Here is a 20446-nt window from a genome sequence, read left to right on the forward strand (position 1 = left end):
TCAATCCGTTCACATTCCAAGATAAAAACTTAATTGTCATTTGGATTCTCCTGAAGCGATAAGAGCATTTGCTGAAGTTTCTGTTCCAGACCAGAAGTCTTCGGCTTAGCTCCTCCCATGGCTTCAAGTTCTTGTGTTTTTCCCTTGACTCCCTTCTTGTCTTGTGGTGGCTTAGACCTCTGCTGTTGTTGTTTTTCTAGAATTTGCTTATAAGCTGCTCGATTTATACGCTGATCTTTAGCTTGACAGGACATCAAGTCAAGATCCAACGCTACTTCTCTTGTATCTTTAGGTGGTCCAGCTATAGCCTTTAAGGGAAGATCCAACAACGGCTCATCCACAAAGCCCCCTGTCTTATACTTGTTGACCATGGAGTCACTGATGGGAAAAACAGGTCTATTTATTCCTCCTTCTGCTATTCAGATATATGTAACAGAATAACAGAACAAAAGAGTTGAAAGAAACCTTGGAGGTCTTCTAGTCCAATCCCCTGTTCAAGCAGAAGACCCTACCATTCCAGACAAGTGGCTGTCCAGTCTCTTCTTAAAAACCTCTAGCGCTCACATCTTCAGAAGGCAAGCTGTTCCACTGATTATTTGTTCTAATTGTCAGGAAACTTCTCCTTATTTCTAGGTTGATTCTCTCCTTGATTAGTTTCCGGAATAACGATGTGAAAATGTTCATATGAGCTTTACTGCAAAAATCACAGAATGTACCGCAAAGAATAGTAGTAGGTTACATACACCATGAAGTCAGGCTGCAAGAGAGATAAGAACTGAAGCCTAGTTTTCCTAGCCAATAGGCATATTTTTATACCAACAAATGTAATAAAATCTTTCGGCTAAGACTTCTTCAATGAAACCAGTGGTGGGTTCCTCCCGGTTCGGTCCGGTTCGGCCAAGCCGGTAGCGGTGACGATGACATCACCGAACCGGTTCTCCCCCCCTGCCCTCCCACCCCCCCACCCCCCACGTTATTCTTACCTTTTATTTGGTACCACCCCCAATCTATTGCTGCCTCCTGAGTCCCAGCTGATGACTAGAGGGGAAAAAACTGTTTAAACTCTTGCCGCGGGGCTTCAAAGGGCCATCCTACAGCTGATCAGTGTTAAAAGCAAACAAATGAGTCGGGTCGTAAGTGCGAGAACTGGTCGTAAGTGTGAGGACCTTCCAGAAATGACTCTGACCAGCTAGCCATGCCCACCTAGTCACATGACCTCCAAGCAACACCCACAAAATAAGCCACGCCCACAGAACCAGTAGTAAAAAAATTTAGAACCCACCCCTGAATGAAACCACTCCTAAAGAAAGGAGATCACCCCATATTTCCTTCAAGTAGGCACACGTCACAAACTTTCAACAAGGAATGAGCAAGAAATATTTGTCAATACCTTCTAACCAGATTCTGTGATCCATTTTCTGAATCAGCAGAAATAATTTGATTGAGAATTACAACCCTATTATCACTCCATAATATGTGAATTGGCTTAACTTTTTTGTGCTAATATTGTTGAGTTGTTTTTTCAGCAGCAACAATATCAAAATAAGATATCTTGGCTGCCCTGTACACAACAGCAAAGGTCCCATTATTGATTAAAAGTAGCCCTCATTTAGCAATCATTTGCAGTTATGATGGGGGTGAAAAAGTAATTTTACAAGCAATCCTTGCATTTATGATCTTCACAGGTCTGTAAAATAAAGGAAATCTGAATTTACAATAGCAAAATCATGATGTTTCACTTAGTGCCTGCTTCACTTAATGATTGGGGGAACCAAGTTGATGGTCCCAATTGGGGGAACCGGGTTGATTGTCCCAGTGAAGATTACTTGTTGAAGACTGCCTTATGCAGCTCAAACTATGCCTATTTAACCTAACATTGGGTACTCTGCTTAAGAGATTTTTTCCAGTACTTCCTTAGAGTTTTATCCATGCAAAACAAGAGCAATATCATAGTTATTATTCTCCCATTAATCTCATCAACAGTTATGCCAGACAGAAAATGAATAGATATGCAGTGGGCAGTTACCATGGATTTTTCAAGAAATAGCATCTTCTGAGGCAACTGACAGTAATTGACACAATAAATGTAATTGATTAAACATATAATGCATTAATCTGAAATAATTATTGGATAGATTAAGAATCAATTGAAAATTCATACCTAGAAATTACTTTTTAATGGATTGTTTTGCAATTGGCAAGAGGTAGTAAGTGCAGTTCCTCAGTTCTCGTCTATTCAGATTCTGTTCACTGTGCCCATCAATGGCATAAATTAAAATGTGGAGAATGGTCCATCAAGCTTAAAGGCTTTACAGTTTCACCATGGACCATCGATAACTTGGTAGACAGGATAAGAATTCAAATCAATCTTCATCAGTGGAAGGAACGACCTGAAAAAAAGCAATTCACAGTTTACCTATATAAACATCTAAAATATAGAGACAGATGGGAACATGTGATCTTCCAGATGTTGCTGAACTCAAGTCCCATCAATCTTCACTACTGACCATGAGTGTAGCATCTCCATCTATCTCCACAGATAATGCAGTTCTGAAGTTTGGAAGTTAAATATTCATGTGCAAAATTCTGGAAAGGATTAGTTCTCTTATTAGGATAAATTTTGCTATTATTAAATTTATATACCGCCCTACTCCCGAAGGACTAGATAAAGGTGATTCTGCAGGACATACAGTGATGTGTATCATGCATCGTAGCTGGCCATCCTTTAATCTTGCCGCTGCTGTAGAGAATCCTTTCCTGTTCCTAAAACTGTAGTAAATGGCTTTTAAAAAAATGGATTAGGAGAAGTTTAACAAATTCTCTGTTGCTTTTGGGCAGAATCTATCTCTTGGTGATGGTCATGGAGGAAGATGGGAGGGAACAAGTGAGATGAACAGACTGATTAACTTGAATTCACTGAGAATTTTCATTAATATAAATGGAATGGAATGGAATGGAATGGAATGGAAGTGAGTGGAACAGAATGGATTGGAATGGATGACCAGGGGTGTCAAACTCAAGGCCCAGGGCCGGATTCAGCCCATGGGGTGCTTAGATCTGGCCCATGGAGCCACCTGGAAACAGTGAAGAACCGGCCTGTGGTGCCTCTGCCAGTGAAAACGGAGGTCGGGAGGGCTGTGTGCTGCCCTCACGACCTCCATTTTTGCTGGCAGAGGGATGCAGGAGGCTATCGCAGCTGAAAACGGAGCTCACAAGGGCTGTGGGCAGCACTCTCAAACTCCGTTTTTGCTGGAAGAGGGTTGCAAGAGGCCATCGCAGCCGAAAATGGAGCTTGGAAGCCTGGTTTCACTGGCAGAGCACTCGGGCCGCCACAGGTGCCCCCGACACGAGTGACGTCGAGCTGGACATGACCACTCTGGCCATGCCCACCCCAGCCCCCCAAGGTCAAACACAACCCTGATGCGGCCCTTAATGAAATCAAGTTTGACACTCGTGGGATAGACAGACAATCTATAAAAAGAGGTTACATCAACCAAACTTGTATGGAGTGTCCATGATATAAGCCCATGGATATTTTCATAAACATTTTCAGCACCTTTAAATATTGTTTTCATAGTAATGGTTTGAATCACAGGCCAAAAGTTGACTTTTGAATGATGTGCCAGAAACCATACTCAAACAAGCTGATTCAGCTAGAACAAAACCCATTTTTTTTATTACAAGGTGGAGGCCGCTTTTAGAGAAATTCCCAAAATTGGAAGCAAAGCTTTTGAGGCAAAGGGTTGCATATCACTGAGACCCCCATTTGTGTATATTTTCTACCAATTCAGGAGATGTCCACAACATGGATTGTTTGCAATGGTGAAAGCCTTATTCAAAATGGTAGCTCTGATGGAGCAATTCTTTAAGTTCACTTTTTTTTTTACTGCATTTCCCCGTTTTTTTCACAATTATTCACCCTGAGTGGTTCTTTACACTGTAGGCTATGGAAAAGACAGCATAAACTCAGTTCTGAGGATTCAAGTCCATCAGGAGGTTTATAACAAAGCCAACATTTAAAAACTGCACAGGGAATTTGGAAATTATCTTGTCTTACCACAGTCGTAGTTCTGACTCATGTTTAATTAAAACCAAGTTAAACATACATACACATTCAGAGAGTAACTATTTCAGATACCACTTTATTGCATAAATAAAGTTTTTATCATTGATTTTTTAATTTAGTGAAAGAACCATCCAACTGGATATTTGTTTATATTTTTTCAAGGAAAGAAAGAGAGAGAGGTTTATTATATATATCCCCATTATACAGTATATAGTAATATATGTGTCGAGCCTCGGTTGGGTCTCGCCATCACTTGGGAGGACGACGAGGAGGGGGCAAGCTGCTGGACTCTCCGGGGGCGTGTCATCAGCTGTTTGAGAAGTCTTTACCACTCGCGCACAAAACGAAGCAAACTCTTTCATCGGAGTTGGGGGGGCATGGAGTTTGCAGATGACGCTGTCTTGTGATGTAACAGAGGCGCGCTCCTCCTTCAGGCCAGCTAGGGGAAGGAGGGATGATGTTGACTGTTTGATTGCTAATTGATTTATTGTGCTCCTCCTACAGGCCTACTAGAGGAAGGAGGGGTGATGTTAACTGTTTAATTGCCACTTGATTTATTGCTGCGTATATAAAAGGCGCTACACTGCGATTGCATGTAGCGCTAACTTTAAACCTTGTTTCCGGCTTGTGCCTTTCTCCTGCCTGTGTTTGCTGTGCTGAACCTAATTAAAGGATTGCAACTGCTTTATTCCATTCTGGTGTTGGCTTGTTTCCAGTGCAGTTGGGTGGACTGGCCGAGAGAAAGTTAGCGCTCCCCCCACCCACCAATTTCAACTGACTACATTCCCTAGCTGCGGTCCGGTGAGAAAGGCTGTCAGTGATGGCAGAAGGGACGGCGCTAGGTGATTCAGAATTGGAGGTCCCTCTAGAGGTTGACGTGGAGGAGGTGGTTGTGGAAGAAGAGAAGCTACAAACAGCAACCCCTCACCAACCGGTGGTCAGACCCAAGCTGCACCAACCATGTGAGGAGGACTGTGTGGAGACGGCTGGTGCGCAGAGTCAAGGGCTAGACGCTTCGGGACAGGTTTCCGGTGGGGGCTGGTGGCCTAGTTCTACTCATACCGGGCCCCAATGGCCATCTACCCCCCCATTGGGTCCGTCATTTAGAGGTTGGCGGGAAAGACGTAGGACAGACGACGAAGAGGCGGATTGGGGCTATGATACTACAGGGCCTGAACCCAGTGATATGGATGCCATAAGAGATCGGTTTGGAGAAGGGAGTTTCCGGGACGCCCCATCTTGGCAACCCTGGGCCACTGGGGCGGAGCCGTTACAAGGCACGTCTTGGCAGGATGAGGGCCTTTCCAGGCCAGAGGCTCGGTTTCGCATTGCTAGCCCCAAATTCTGAAGGGAACAGGAAACAGGAAAAGGAAAGGGCCAAATCGAAGACTGGGACTACCACCTGCCTAAGAGGGAGGATAGCACCAGGGGCTCCGAACAACCATCGACCAGAAGACCAGAAGAGAGGTAGGAGCTGGAAGGTGGGCACAACGTCCTGTGGGGGAACGGAGGCCCGTTGGAGACCTGAGGAGAGATGGGGAGAACAGACCGCCTGTACCACCCCCAGCATGGATCCCGGTTCCTGGGATGTGGGCACCACCTCCAATCTGGGGCCCTCCTGCACTGCAAGCCACCTTTGACGGGAGCCCAGACCATGTGGCGTTGTTCTTAAGCCAGGTGGTTAGTCATCTAGACCAGTATGGTCGCTGGTATCCATCACAATGGGCCATGGTGGTAGCCATTACGGCTGTGTTAACCGGCGATGCAGCAGACTGGGTGGCGGGATTACATCGCAACCATGCTAGAGAACTGGTGGACGTGGATAGGTTCTTGGAGGCTCTCTGGTCTGCTTTTGAGGATGACTCCAGTGTACAAATCGCTGAAGGAGATCTTGTAGTCCTCAAACAGCAGGGTGTTCCTGCAAAGGACTATGTATGTGATTTCCGGAAAATTGCTAGTTGCTTAAGGGACTGGCCCGAACGGATGCTAGTCCAGCAATTTCGGATGGGGCTGGATCGTGAGTTACGTCAAGCCTGTGCGTACCGAGGCCTGGCTCCGCGCCTGGCTGTTTGGTTTAAAGCCGCTATTGAACTGGACATTACACTCCGGGAGTTTAGGCCTCGGTCGGAAGTTAATGTGGGACAGAGACGGGTTCCTATGGAGAGGGCCTCAGAAAAGCCGCCAACCACGCGGGTTCAAGTACCTCTGCCCAGCAGCGTCCCACCTGAAAGGTCTCAGCGACCGACGTTTCGTTGTTTTCGCTGCAATCAGATAGGTCACAGGGTGGCTGAATGCCCTGTACCTCCGTTACGAGTACAGGCCCAAAAGCCGGCTACGGGGGTAGCGACCAGAGGCCGACCACGGCAGCCACAAGAACGTACCCAAGCACTTCAAGGACCAAAGTCCGTCGTAGACCATCAGGCTCGTGATATTACACCAACCACTGTGGCGGGGAGATTCCCGGTGGTGTCGGGGGACAGTGATGACGACGAGCCAGAGGACCCTATGGTGAGCAAAACTGTGTTCCCTTTTGTCATACCTGTGGTGCTGAGGAATCCCCGAAGTTTTCAGTATGGTGCTTTAATAGACACTGGATGTACCCGTTGTCTGGTGCGGAGAAGTGTGGTGGATGCTCTGGGCCTACAGATAAAAAAGCTAAAAGTTCCTGTGAAGTTCGAACAGATGGACGGGTCGTTATTGGGGGGGGGGGGGCGCCTGCTAACCACGTAAATGAACAAGTGTTGTTGGCGATAGGTGAACATCAAGAGTCCATCCAGTTTATTGTGGTTGAAAAAATGATAGAGCCAGTTATTCTGGGTCTCACATGGTTAGATAAATGGCAACCTCACATCTGGTGGGAGGGAGGTTATCGTAAGCTTAGAATCCCTTTGGGACCTGCTGTCCCGTCCACTGCTTCTTCAGTGGGACAGTCGAGTGAAGGACAGGACAATAGCTGTGCCTCCACAGAGGTGTTGCTTACACCGGACTTTCCTATTGTTTACCAAGTCCTTTCAGCCGTGTTTAGTGAAGAGGAATGTGAAGTACTACCCCCCCATCGGACTACGGATTGTGCTATCGAGTTGGTGCCTGGGGCTAAGTTACCGAAATCTCGAATGTATTCCATGACCCAACAAGAATTATCCGAGTTACGACAATATATCGACAAAAATTTAGCTAGAGGTTTCATCGTCCCTAGTAGATCTAGGATGGCTGCCCCAGTCTTCTTCAGGGAGAAGAAGGACGGTGGGGTTCGGTTATGTGTTGACTTCCGAGATTTGAATGGAGTATGTATAGAACATCTATACCCCCTTCCGCTTATGAAGGATTTGTTAGCTGCGCTATCTACAGGACGGGTATTTACAAAACTCGATTTACGGGAAGCGTACTACTGAGTACGTATCAAACAGGGCGATGAATGGAAGACCACTTTCAACTGCCCTCTTGGTAGCTACCAATATAGAGTTATGCCGTTAGGACTTCAAGGCACTCCAGCGGTGTTCATGCAGCTTATCAACGAAGTTTTGCATGAACATTTGTATAGAGGAGTTCTTGTTTATTTAGACGACATTCTAATATATAAGCGCACATTGGAAGAACACGTTGTGTTAGTCCATCAGGTTTGGAGAAGTTGTTAGCTGCTAAACTGTTTATAAAACTTTCGAAATGTGAGTTCCATAAGTCAAAAATAGATTACCTCGGGTACAGGATCTCAAGCGATGGGATAGAAATGGATCCACGTAAAGTCCAAGCTATAGTTGAGTGGCAAGCACCGAAAACCAGGAAACAACTCCAAAGTTTCCTTGGTTTCGCGAATTTCTATCGCCAATTCGTCCCCGCATTTGCCGCTATAGCACTGCCGTTAACAGACCTGTTACGCACTAAATCCCCTGTGATAAAACCAAGACCAAACCAGTTATTGCAATGGACAGCTCAATGTCAAAGTGCGTTTGAACAATTGAAATATCTTTTCACCAGAGAACCAATACTTAAACACCCTGATCTGTCTCGTGAATTCATCGTTCAAGCCGATGCTAGTGACGTTGCTGTGGGAGCTGTGTTGCTGCAAAAAGATGAACAGGATAGGATACGCCCTTGTGCTTATACCTCACGCAAATTAAACACCACAGAGCGAGGATGGGCGATCTGGGAAAAGGAGGCCTTCGCTGTCCGTTGGGCTCTACTTACGTGGCGTCACATCCTGGAAGGGGCTACTATCCCGTTTGAGGTATGGACAGACCATAAAAATTTAGAGGCATTACAAACGCCTAGATGTCTGTCCCCAAAGCAACTATGCTGGGCACAATATTTTCAAAGATTCAATTTCAGACTCAAATATGTGCCAGCAGGAAAGAACTTCCTCGCCGATGCACTTTCTCGTATGCCACAATATAACAGTAAGCGCGAGGAAGTAGTGGAATCTCTTATACCACCTATTGAGAGTGGGCATGCGGTTGCGGCAGTGTTACGGAAAGAAGCGTCTTTCTTAACGAATCTTCGGATAGCTATCAGCCAGGATACGTGGATAAATCAAAACCAAACGTCAGTAATCCTACGAGATGGATTAGGGTGGAATGGGATCGTTTATACATTCCAGAACCGCTTCGAGCTACAGTTTTAAGACGGTGCCATGATGCCAAACCAGCAGGTCACTATGGTTTCCTTAAAACACTTCACCTGATTAGGCATCAATTTTGGTGGCCACGAATGCGTGGTGAAATTGAACGTTACGTAAAAACGTGCCCAACATGCGCGGCAGCAAAACCATGGTCAGGGAAACCACTCGGTCGATTACAATTGGTGGCTGATCCTAGTCGTCTGTGGGAGGAGGTGGCGATGGATTTTATAGTGGACCTTCTGCCCAGCAATGGACATACCGTTATTTGGACAGTAGTAGACCTATTTTCAAAGCAGGCGCATTTTATACCCTGTTGGGGTTTGCCATCTGCCCGACGATTGACAGACATGTTTATACAACATATCTACCACCTTCACAGGGTCCCGAAACGTATTATATCAGATCGGGGTGTCCAGTTCACCGCCCAGTTTTGGAGGTCTTTCATTCATAGGATAGGGTCTACTCAAGGATTAAGTTCAGCCTTCCATCCCAGTACAAATGGAGCAACCGAACGAGCTAATGCCGCTGTGGAACGATATCTACGTTGCTATGTTTCGTATCAGCAAACTGATTGGTCTGCCTTACTCCCGTTTGCTGAAGTCGCGTACAACAATATCAGCCACCGTAGCACGGGATTTTCTCCTTTCCAAATCATCTATGGAAGAGAATTCCCTGCCATACCTGAAGTAGAACCTCCAGCTACAGGGGTATCTACGCATTCCGGTTGGGCCGACAAGATCCGACAAACGTGGCCAGCAGTAAAAACGGCACTTCAAAAAGCAGCAAATGAATACAAACTTTATGTTGATAAAAAAAGAGCTGACCCAAAACCGTTTTCTGTAGGGGATCACGTGTATCTATCTACAAAATACTTGAAATTACGATTACCTAGTAAGAAACTAGGTCCCAAATACATAGGTCCTTTTCCTATAACACGTGTGATCAACCCTGTCACTGTCATGCTTAAGCTACCTTCACTGTTAGGAAAAATACATCCTGTTTTTCATAGCAGCCTCCTTAAACCTGTCAAAGAGGAAAGGCCCACACATCAGCCTGTTTCCCCGGGACTGAGTCATTCAGATCAATATGAGATAGATAAAGTATTGGATTCATGTCTACGTAGAGGCAGGTTACAGTACTTAGTACGGTGGAAGGTTATCCACTAGCACAAGCATCTTGGGTGGCAGCTCCAGACGTTCATGCCAACCGGTTGCTCCGTCGGTATCATCGTAAATATCCAAATAAACCAGGTCCCAGTGGGTAGAACGGTTGCTATGCTAACATCTTTATTTTATTCCTGCAGGTGGACTCCTGGTAGAGAGGACCCACCTGTCGAGCCTCGGTTGGGTCTCGCCATCACTGGGGAGGACGACGAGGAGGGGGCAAGCTGCTGGACTCTCCGGGGGCGTGTCATCAGCTGTTTGAGAAGTCTTTACCACTCGCGCACAAAACGAAGAAAACTCTTTCATCGGAGTTAGGGGGGGCATGGAGTTTGTAGATGACGTTGCCTTGTGATGTAACAGAGGCGCGCTCCTCCTTCAGGCCAGCTAGGGGAAGGAGGGATGATGTTGACTGTTTGATTGCTAATTGATTTATTGTGCTCCTCCTACAGGCCTACTAGAGGAAGGAGGGGTGATGTTAACTGTTTAATTGCCACTTGATTTATTGCTGCGTATATAAAAGGCGCTACACTGCGATTGCATGTAGCGCTAACTTTAAACCTTGTTTCCGGCTTGTGCCTTTCTCCTGCCTGTGTTTGCTGTGCTGAACCTAATTAAAGGATTGCAACTGCTTTATTCCATTCTGGTGTTGGCTTGTTTCCAGTGCAGTTGGGTGGACTGGCCGAGAATATGTGTGTGTATACAAACACACACACACATGCACACACACTGTACATATATAGCTAATCCCCCATAATCTCCTAGAGTTGCACCTAAAACACAGTTTCTTGCAAGTGACCTTTTGCAGAAAGGCTGTTTCTATGGCAACGGCATTGTTCACTTCAGTTACAAGAAAAATACTGCATGAGAGGAGCAAAAAAACAAAAACAAAAAAAACCCCTAATTTTGCTGCATTTGATGTCACATTTAATATGGACAACTTGCCAACGATAAGTAAATCTCGCCATACTGGTGTTTCTCTGAAATTTAGCACCCCAGCTCAGAATGAACCTAATAAGAAATAAGACAATTCCGGCAATATTTTGGATGGAAAACCAAGGTACCAATCTCCATTGAAATGCACATATAGGTAAGCACGTACAGTTTTACAGAGTGGCTATTATTGCAATTATAATGCAACTGTCATTTTGCATAAGACAGCTCATAAAAAAACTCAAGCAGTAATTACTATGTAAGGTGATGATTTCTGTCATTGGAGATTCTCAGTCATCCAAGTCATGGTTGCCTCAAAGATGCTTTTTCAAAAGGCAACTGGACAATGTTTTTTTTCCTTGAGGAAGATGTTTTGCTTCTCACCCAAGAAGTTTCATCAGTTCTAATGAAGCTTCTTGGATGAGAAGCAAAGCGTTTTCTTTCTCAAGGGAAAAAAAACCAAAGTCCGGTTGCCTTTTGAAAGAGCACCTTTGTGATAACTTCTGGTTCAATTATTGCAAATCTCCAAGGGCAATGGCAGACAATGTACAAAGACTCAAAATTTTCCAGTGTAATATATTAAGGAAAGGGCCCACAACTTGGGCATCCTCCTGGACGCACGGCTGTCTTTAGAAGAGCATACGACGGCCGTGGCCAGGGGGGATTTCTATTAGGTTCGCCTGATACGCCAGTTGCGCCCCTTTCTAGATCGGGACTCCTTACGCATGGTCACTCAAGCACTTGTCACTTCTCATCTGGACTATTGTAATGCTCTCTACATGGGGCTTCCTTTGGGGTGCACCCGGAGGCTCCAACTGGTGCAAAATGCAGGTGCGTGGGGGATTATGGGACGGGGCGCTCCCACATGACACCTCTCCTGCGCGAGCTGCATTGGCTTCCGGTGGACTTCCGGGTGCACTTCAAGATGTTGGTGACCACCTTTAAAGCGCTCCATGGCTTAGGGCCGGGGTACTTACGGGACCGCCTTCTGCCACCAATTGCCTCCCACCAGCCGGTTCGCTCCCACAGAGAGGGCCTCCTCAGGGTGCCGTCAGCCAGACAATGTTGGCTGGCGACCCCCAGGGGGAGAGCCTTCTCTGTGGTGGCACCTACCCTCTGGAACGATCTACCCCCAGAGATACGAGTGATCCCAGACCTCCGGACTTTTCTTCGGGCCCTAAAAACTTACTTTTTTCAGTTAGCCGGGCTGGCCTGATTCCATGTTGGTTTTAACGTTTGATACTGATTTTTAATTGATAGGTTTTAAATTATGGGCCAAATTTCATTTAATTATTTTTAATAATTATTTTAACTTTTGTGTACAAATGTTTTTATTTTGGCTGTTCACCACCCTGAGTCCGAAAGGAGAAGGGCGGTATACAAATCTAATAAAAGATAAAGAAAAGATAAAGATAAGGATCACATCCAAAGAACTATAGAATTCTTCAGTTTCTAGAGCTGTGTTGGAAAAATGGTTGATATTTTAAGTGTTTGTGAATACTTTCAATTTAAGGTCTTCCTGGCTTCCTATCCTTCACCAAAATCCTAATGGGAAACCCAGGGAGATTTTCTGAGAGGAGAAGTTTGGTGTTCAGAAGATTGAATACAACTACAGAAACAATTCCCTCTACCATTTCCAAGAGAATAACTAACTAAATAAAAACAAAATAAAATCTCCAAGAGAAATCCAAAAGAATTTCTCAAACTTCCTGAAAACAAGGTAGAAAAAGAACATCTTCTTTCACATAGAAGAAATTGGGGAATTGGAGATACTTCAGTTCTTCTCCAGGAATCTTATGTTTCTCTTCTATCAGTTCTATATGTGTGCTTGGAAACTTTTTTTTTCTAAATGGGAGTGATGTTCTTTTGCATTGGTGCCCATTTTCTCAGGTTCATGCTTCACAGAGATTTAATAAAGGATCAAACTAGAAATAGGCTGATCTTTTTTCCAAAATATTCCCAAAAGAGTTTTGCCTGTTTTGAATCCCCCTCCCTTTATTATCTGAAATATACTGGCATTTTCCTCTTTGGAAGCTCTTTGACTTTCACCTGTTCTTATCCCCTGTTCTAACCTTCTTCCTTTCTTTTTTTCGGCTTTATCCCTATCCCTCTAATCCTCCTTCTGTGATTGGCATTATAGGTAGTCCTCAATTTACAACCACAATTGAGACAAAAAATTTGTTGGGTCATTAAATGAGGATCGTGTGATTGCGCCTGATTTTACAGCTTATTTGCTGCAACGCTTTAAGCAAATCACTACGGTCATTAAGCAAGCCATCACGTGACCGTGACTTGTGACCTTTCCTGCTGGCTTCCCCATTGACAGGAGCTGGTTGGGAAGGACACAAATGGCTATCGTGATATCCCAGGATGTTGCAATCATTGTAAGAGTGAGCTGGTTGCCAAGCATGCAGATCACAAACATGTGACTTGAGTATGCTGGGATAGTTTGCAAGTGTGAGGTCCAGTTGTAGGTCATTTTCTTTCGGTGCCGTCATAACTTCAAAGAGTCACTAAATGAAGGGAATGATTTTTAAAGTGTTTCATACAAATGAACTATACAAAACCATATTAACGTCCATCCAAAGTTGAGTCAGAAGTTGAGAAACATTGGAGGGGGAAAACAAGTAGCAACCTGTGACCTTCCTCAACAATAATCAGAAGACATTTGTTAGGGAATACTGGTGGTGACAGGGAAAAACAACCCAGACTTGTGCAGTCATTCACACATTACAGTCAAACATTGCCTTTGATCACTACCTAGCATCCAATTCAAATGCTTCTCTCTGTGAATGTTTAAAGTTGGACATTGCATGCAGCAATGATGAAATCAAAGACATCTCTGACGTTTTTGAGATGAGATGGTTGAAGGCATGACTTAATGAAAGAGATCCCTTAAAAATGTTGTTCAAATTCAAGCTAAACTAATTCAAATCTTCCCTGCCCTGTTCCTGAAAGGAACCTGGGTAAGCAGCTGGAAAAGTCATCATACTTCAGTGTCTTCTAAAGAGATCAAGACAAACTATATCACAGCCACACCAGCTGAACAAGTTGTGTGTAAATGCTTGCAATAAGTTATCTCTAGCCACAAGGGGAAGCCAAGCATCACGTTTAGTGCCACCACCATTCAAAAACTAGATATGGGGAAAAACTGGCTTACCAAAAAGTAACATTCCTTATCATAATGTCCAGCTAGATAATAGTCTGCTACTCCCTTTCTGTAGTTAAAGCTATCATGTGATATATACTGTATATAGAACTTTCTCACAAATAGTTATTTACTTGAAGAACGTAAACAACTGTTGATAAAGTGGGAATAACAATCCAGATTTGCACAACTTTTTTCTGTTTTCTGTTAACTTTTGGACTTGGTTTCTGATTGCAACTGAAACATTTTGGAACTACAATAGGAGCTTCATCTAACCAAGAACTTAACAGAACAGAATAACAGAGTTGGAAGGGATCTTGGAGGTTTGCTAGTCCACCCCCCTGCAGAAATAGAAACCCTATACCATTTCAGACAAATGGTTGTCCAATGTCTTCTTAAAAGCCTCCACCGTTGGAGCACCTGCAACTTCTGGAGGCAAATCATTCCACTGGTTAATTGTTCTCACTGTTAGGAAATTCCTCCTTAGTTCTAGGTTGGTTCTCTCCTTGATTAGTTTCCATCCATTGCTTCTGGTCCTGTCTTCAGGTGCTTTGGAGAACAGGTTGAATCTCTCTTCTTTGTGGTCCGGTCTTCTTGTATGCAAGATAAACAATATAAAGCTATATGATGCTATTCCTACCCAGCCAGCCATTCTGAAATATCATTTTTTTCAATACCTGGGACATCCAGCAGCATGTCTTATCAATGGAATTTGTTCACCAAACACCTTCCAATGGTCTTCACTCAGAACTTTGTCCTTGGACAGCAGAGGGGTTAGATATCTCTCTCACCTGACAATTTGAAAAGATGACAGGCTTGTTTCCAGTTTATTTATTTTTTAAAAAAAAACTAATTGTTTTTCCCCCCTCCAGGCAGAAGTAAGGAACTTGTTAGAGCCCTGAGAGACTCATCAGAAACTACATCATGAGCAGTAGGAAATGTAACTCATTTGCATACTTTAGCGGCATGTAATCAACATAATTTGGATATCATTTTCATCATGAAGAGAAAAGATGATTCACTGTAGCCAGTGGATACTTTGCAATTAATCTGCAGAAATGACGGGTCTTAGATGAGCTCCTGAAGAAGCTGAACAACATGGGCTTGAAAAAGCACAAGGGAAAGCACACACTTGCCCCGCAGAAACAGAATTTATTTATATCAAATACTCCAGCATTTTCCCCACAACATTTTCCTTTGCAGCCTTAGGAATGCGGTAAAACCAAATGGTTCTTTCTGAGACAAATATGCAACCTCTGAATATATCGGTACGCATATATAAGGATTGTATATCAGGCTAGCCTTGGCCTAGCCCTATTTGCATAAACTCACTGCAGAATCCATTGTCTTGATTTCTGGAATGCATTCTGTAATGCATGTAATATCCTTTGTGCATGTAGGAGATTACATAGAGGTCTGTCAGACACAAGAATCAGGTTAGGTTGCAACACAGAAGATACTGTATATTCAAGCCTATACGCAAGAATATGGTCAACTAAAATTCAATACTAAATTGGCATCAGATAAGGGCCAACAAAATTCAGGAGGGGTTGGTCTTGGATTGTTTGTGGCAACATAATGATTTTTTTTTTATTTGATTTATATGCTGCCCTTCTCCGAAGACTCAGGGCGGCTTACAATGTGCTCAGCAATAGCCTTCATCCTTTTGTATATTTATACAAAGTCAGCTTATTGCCCCCACAACTGGGTCCTCAATTTACCTACCTTAGAAAGGATGGAAGGCTGAGTCAACCTTGAGCCTTGGCGAGATTCGAACCCTGCAGTAATTGCAGGCAGCTGGTCTTAATAACCAGCTTAATAGGGTGCCTTAAACCCCTGTACTACCAAGGCTCTTAGCTGATGACGTACTTGACTCCTCCCCCCAACTCTTCCTGCTCTTCTCCTACAAGATCAGAGTATCTGATTGTTCATGTAAAGCCCTTGGCCCCTTTCTGTAAAGTAGGACCATCTGTAATTACTGGGCCCCAGGACTACCTAAAAGATGTCCTAGCAGTCATTCCAGAAAAGTGCTGCTTCTATTATATTGTTAGTTTTATCTTTTGGTGACAGTCAATATTTTATAATAAGTAATTAGAATGCCCATTACTCAGAAGACTGAAAACTTGATATTGTATGTAGTTATAATGAAATATGGTCATCCTTTACTGAAAGTTGTGTAAATCTTTACATTAATATTTATATAAGAAGTCCTCACACATTTACTTCCCCATTCCTCCATAGTTTCTTTTCTTTGTTCTGAGCAGAAGGTGTCAAAGGAAGCTGGATGGAGGGGAACGACTGCAAGAAAACAGCTTCACCCAACTTAGTCCTTACCACAAAAAAAGATCAACAAAATATTGTCACCGGTAGAGGCAAGCTGTGTATTCTCATCCCAGGGTTATTACCTTAAAGACAACCAATAGCACAAGACCATAATATTCCTTCCACTCAAGAAATTCGTCACCCTCTGCAAAATTACATATTTAGTTAAGGAAGACATACTTCCTAGGAGCACCATTGAAGTTGTAATCAAGAGGGAGGAGCGGACCTGGCGGGTATTACGGAGACCTGGTTGGGCCCGGAGGGCGGCGTCCCTCTGGTCGAAATGTGCCCACCAGGCTTCAGAGTATTCCATCAGCCGAGGGCCCAGGGGAGGGGCGGGGGGGTGGCGGTTATTATTAACGAGGATCTGGGTCCGAGGGAGACCACTGTGCCTCAGATAGCTGGATGTGAGTCCCTCCTTGTGAGGTGGGGTCATGGGGTTCAGATGGGCTTGTTGCTTACGTACCTGGCTCCCTACCGTGTGACAACAGCCCTACCTGAGCTACTCGACGTGATAGCCACGGTGGCAGTAGATACACCCAGGCTTTTAGTCATGGGTGATTTCAACTTGCCATCCGTTGGTGAAACGTCTGAGGTGGCTCGGGAGTTCATGGCTTCCATGACGGCCATGGACCTGACCCAGTTAGTTCATGGCCCTACTCACAGGGGAGGTCACACTCTGGACCTGATTTTTGTCTCTGGCCAGTGGTTGAGTGGTCTTGTTATTGGGGATATAGATATGGAACCCTTGTCATGGACTGACCACTCACTCCTTCGCCTGGATCTTCGAACCGCTGCCCCCCGCCGCAGGGAGGCGGATCCAATTAGATGGATCCGCCCCAGGCGCCTGATGGATCCTGAGAGGTTCCAGATGGAGCTTGGGCCATTTCCTGAGGTTCTAGCACATGACTCGGCCGAGGACCTGGTAGCCGCCTGGGATCGGGCGGCTGGTGGGGCCTTGGACCGAGTCGTGCCTTTGCGGCCTCTGACCCGGTGCCGATCCCGTGCAGCTCCTTGGTTCACTGAGGAGCTGAGGGAAATGAAGCGCTGGAAAAGACGCCTGGAGAGCGGTTGGAGGGCCAGTCTCGCTGAGTCTGATCGAACACTGGTAAGGTCGCATATTAAGACCTACCTAGTGGCGATAAAGACGGCAAAGTTTAATTACTTTTCCGCCTCTATTGCATCATCAGGGAATCGTCCGGCCGCCCTGTTTAGGGTGACCCGCTCCCTGCTCCATCCGGGAGCGCGGGAGGATCCCTTGGAAGGCAGGGCGGAGGATTTTGGACAATACTGTATGACAAAATCACTCAGATCCGGCGGGATTTGGACTCTGACTGGGTAGATCAGGGCAGAGTGACAAGGAATAGTCTTGAGAATGTTATCTGGGAGGAGTTTGACGCTGTGACTCCCGATGATGTGGACAGGATTTTGGGGAGACTTAGTGCGGCCACATGTTTACTGGACCCGTGTCCCTCCTGGTTGGTACTGGCTTCCCGGGAGGTTACACGAGGCTGGCTCCAGGGTGTTATCAATGCTTCGCTGAGTGAGGGCCACTTTCCCGCTGCCTTGAAAGAGGCGGTGGTGAGGCCTCTCCTCAAGAAGCCGTCCCTGGATCCGGCAATATTGGCCAACTATCGTCCTGTCTCCAACCTTCGCTTTATGGCGAAGGTTGTTGAGAGTGTGGTCGCGCAACAGTTCCCACAATTCCTGGAGGAAACATCTTATCTAGATCCGTTCCAGTCGGGTTTCAGGTCTGGGCACAGCACGGAAACGGCATTGGTCATGTTGGTTGATGATCTCTGGAGGGCTCGGGACAGGGGTTGCTCCTCTGTTCTGGTCCTGTTAGATCTCTCAGCGGCTTTTGATACCATTGACCATGGTATCATGCTGCACCGGCTGGAAGAGTTGGGGGTGGGAGGCACCGTGTTGCGGTGGTTCTCCTCCTTTCTCTCCGACCGGTCACAGTTTGTGTTGGCAGGGGGGCAGAGGTCGACCTCGAGGCCTCTTATCTGTGGAGTGCCGCAGGGATTGGTCCTCTCGCCCCTTCTGTTCAACATTTATGTAAAGCCGCTGGGCGAGATCATCCGTGGCTTTGGGGTGAGATACCACCAGTACGCTGATGACACCCAGCTGTACATCTCCACCCCAGGCCACCCCAATGATGCCCTTGAAGTGATGTCCCAGTGCCTGGAGGCTGTGCGGATCTGGATGGGGAGGAACAGGCTCAAGCTCAACCCTTCCAAGACTGAGTGGCTGTGGCTCCCGGCATCCCGATATAGTCAGTTGACTCCATCACTGACTATTGGGGGAGAGTCTTTGGCCCCCACAGAAGGGGCTCGCAATCTGGGAGTCCTCCTGGATAGGCAGCTGTCCTTGGAGGAACATCTGACAGCTGTAACCAGGGGGACCTTTTGTCAGGTTCGCCTGATTCGCCAGTTGCGGCCCTTTCTTGATCAGGATTCCCTGTGCACAGTCACTCATGCCCTCGTCACTTCTCGCCTTGACTACTGCAACGCTCTCTACATGGGGTTCCCCTTGAAGAGCACCCGGAGGCTCCAACTGGTCCAGAATGCAGCAGCGCGGGTAGTGATGGGAGCAGCTTGGCGCTCCCATGTAACACCGCTCCTGCGCGAGCTGCACTGGCTCCCAGTGGTCTTCCGGGTGCGCTTCAAGGTGCTGGTTATCACCTTTAAAGTGCTCCATGGCATCGGGCCTAGCTATCTTCGAGACCGCCTGCTGCTACCAACGACCTCCCATCGTCCCGTGCGCTCCCACAGAGAGGGCCTCCTCAGGGTGCCATCAGCCAATCAATGCAGGCTGGTGACCCCCAGGGGGAGGGCCTTCTCTGTGGGGGCACCTACCCTCTGGAATCAGTTGCCCCCAGAGATAAGGAGAATCCAAGACCTTAGCGCCTTCCGCTGTGCCCTTAAAACCCACTTTTTCCAGTAAGCCAGGCTGGCTTAAGAAGAAATTTTAAATGTTTTAATTGGTTTGTATTTTTAATTTTGGGCCAAATTTATACATATTTTAATTGTTTTTAATATTTGTATTTTATGTTTTTTAATTCTGGCTGTACACCGCCCTGAGTCCTCAGGGAGAAGGGCGGTATATAAATTTAAAATAAAATAAATAAAATAAAATAAATAAAAAATCTGATTTTAAGAGTTTTAAGGAGATCTAAGAAGCTGTTTCTCCACCCCTTGTACTGTGTTGATACATTAAAACATAGGGCTTAGATAAAGATTCTAATTAATTTTGTGTAATCTATATAACTCTTTGATTATTGCAACAAAACTTGTAATTCAGACTTGAACATATTAATATTTCTGCAGAGGTCTAATATATCCCAATCATAAATAGGCAGCAATTTATTGTGTTGGAACACAATTTATTAATAACAACCTGTGTTGGTTTGAAACAGATTGAAGGAGCTATTTACCCACACCATGTGTTGTGCTGACTTGTTCCAAAATACACAGTTTAGATAAAGAACTCGGAAGGAATTCAAGTGCCAAAGTTAGTGGCCAATGATTACAACTTCACAGGAGAACAAATGTTTCACTCAGAGAAAGGTTTGAGGCTGGATGGCTTCAGTTACACCACTGTATATATTTGGGGACTATATCTGCTCAAAATCTAAGACACCTGTTGTCAGCCTGATTTTGTAGGAGATGACCAGGCTGAGCCCAAGAAAGGGGTCAAATGACATAAGTCATGAGCCCCTGTGTGCCTGCCTTGAATGCCTCTCTTATCTCCCATGCATTTCCCTTGACTGTTATTTGGTTGGATTCTTGTAGAGAGCTTAAGCTTGCAATAAATCTTTATACTCATTTGAATTGCCTGAATCTCCTGATTTCCCCAGTGCCTGACAGATTTAGCATTCGCTTAAGCATTAGACCCTGTAGCATTTCGGGCATCAAGGGATCTCCATCATTTTTGGTCATCGGCTACCGTCATCTTCCCATGTGATGTTTAGAGTCTTTAAGCCTTCCGTGAATGTTCTTCACCATGTATTTCAAGGGGATCCTATTGATGGTTTTGCATCCAAGGGGGGTGCGGGGTGGCAGGCACAGGGGTCCATCTCACTGCCACCATGGGAATTCAATTGTTCTCCATGCGGAGAATATGACCTGCAAGTTGGGGTCTTCTGCGTGTGACAATGTTGTGTAGTTTGCAGGAGAAATTCTTTTGGAGCACTTCTT

General features: G+C 45.3%; 1 long non-coding RNA gene across 1 annotated transcript in view; it reads right to left on the bottom strand.

Annotated features, from left to right (window-relative positions):
* Window positions 1-2228: 2228 nt before the first annotated feature.
* Window positions 2229-20446, bottom strand: part of LOC139323253 (uncharacterized) — a 118802-nt gene continuing 100584 nt past the window's right edge. The window contains exon 3 of the long non-coding RNA XR_011600974.1: window positions 2229-2390. This is a non-coding gene — a long non-coding RNA (uncharacterized lncRNA). The remainder of the gene's footprint in view (window positions 2391-20446) is intronic.

Source organism: Pituophis catenifer, unplaced genomic scaffold (assembly GCF_029215685.1).
Source record: "Pituophis catenifer annectens isolate HBS135680 unplaced genomic scaffold, rPitCat1.0.hap2 SCAF_12, whole genome shotgun sequence".
Classification (NCBI taxonomy): Eukaryota; Metazoa; Chordata; class Lepidosauria; order Squamata; family Colubridae; genus Pituophis; species Pituophis catenifer.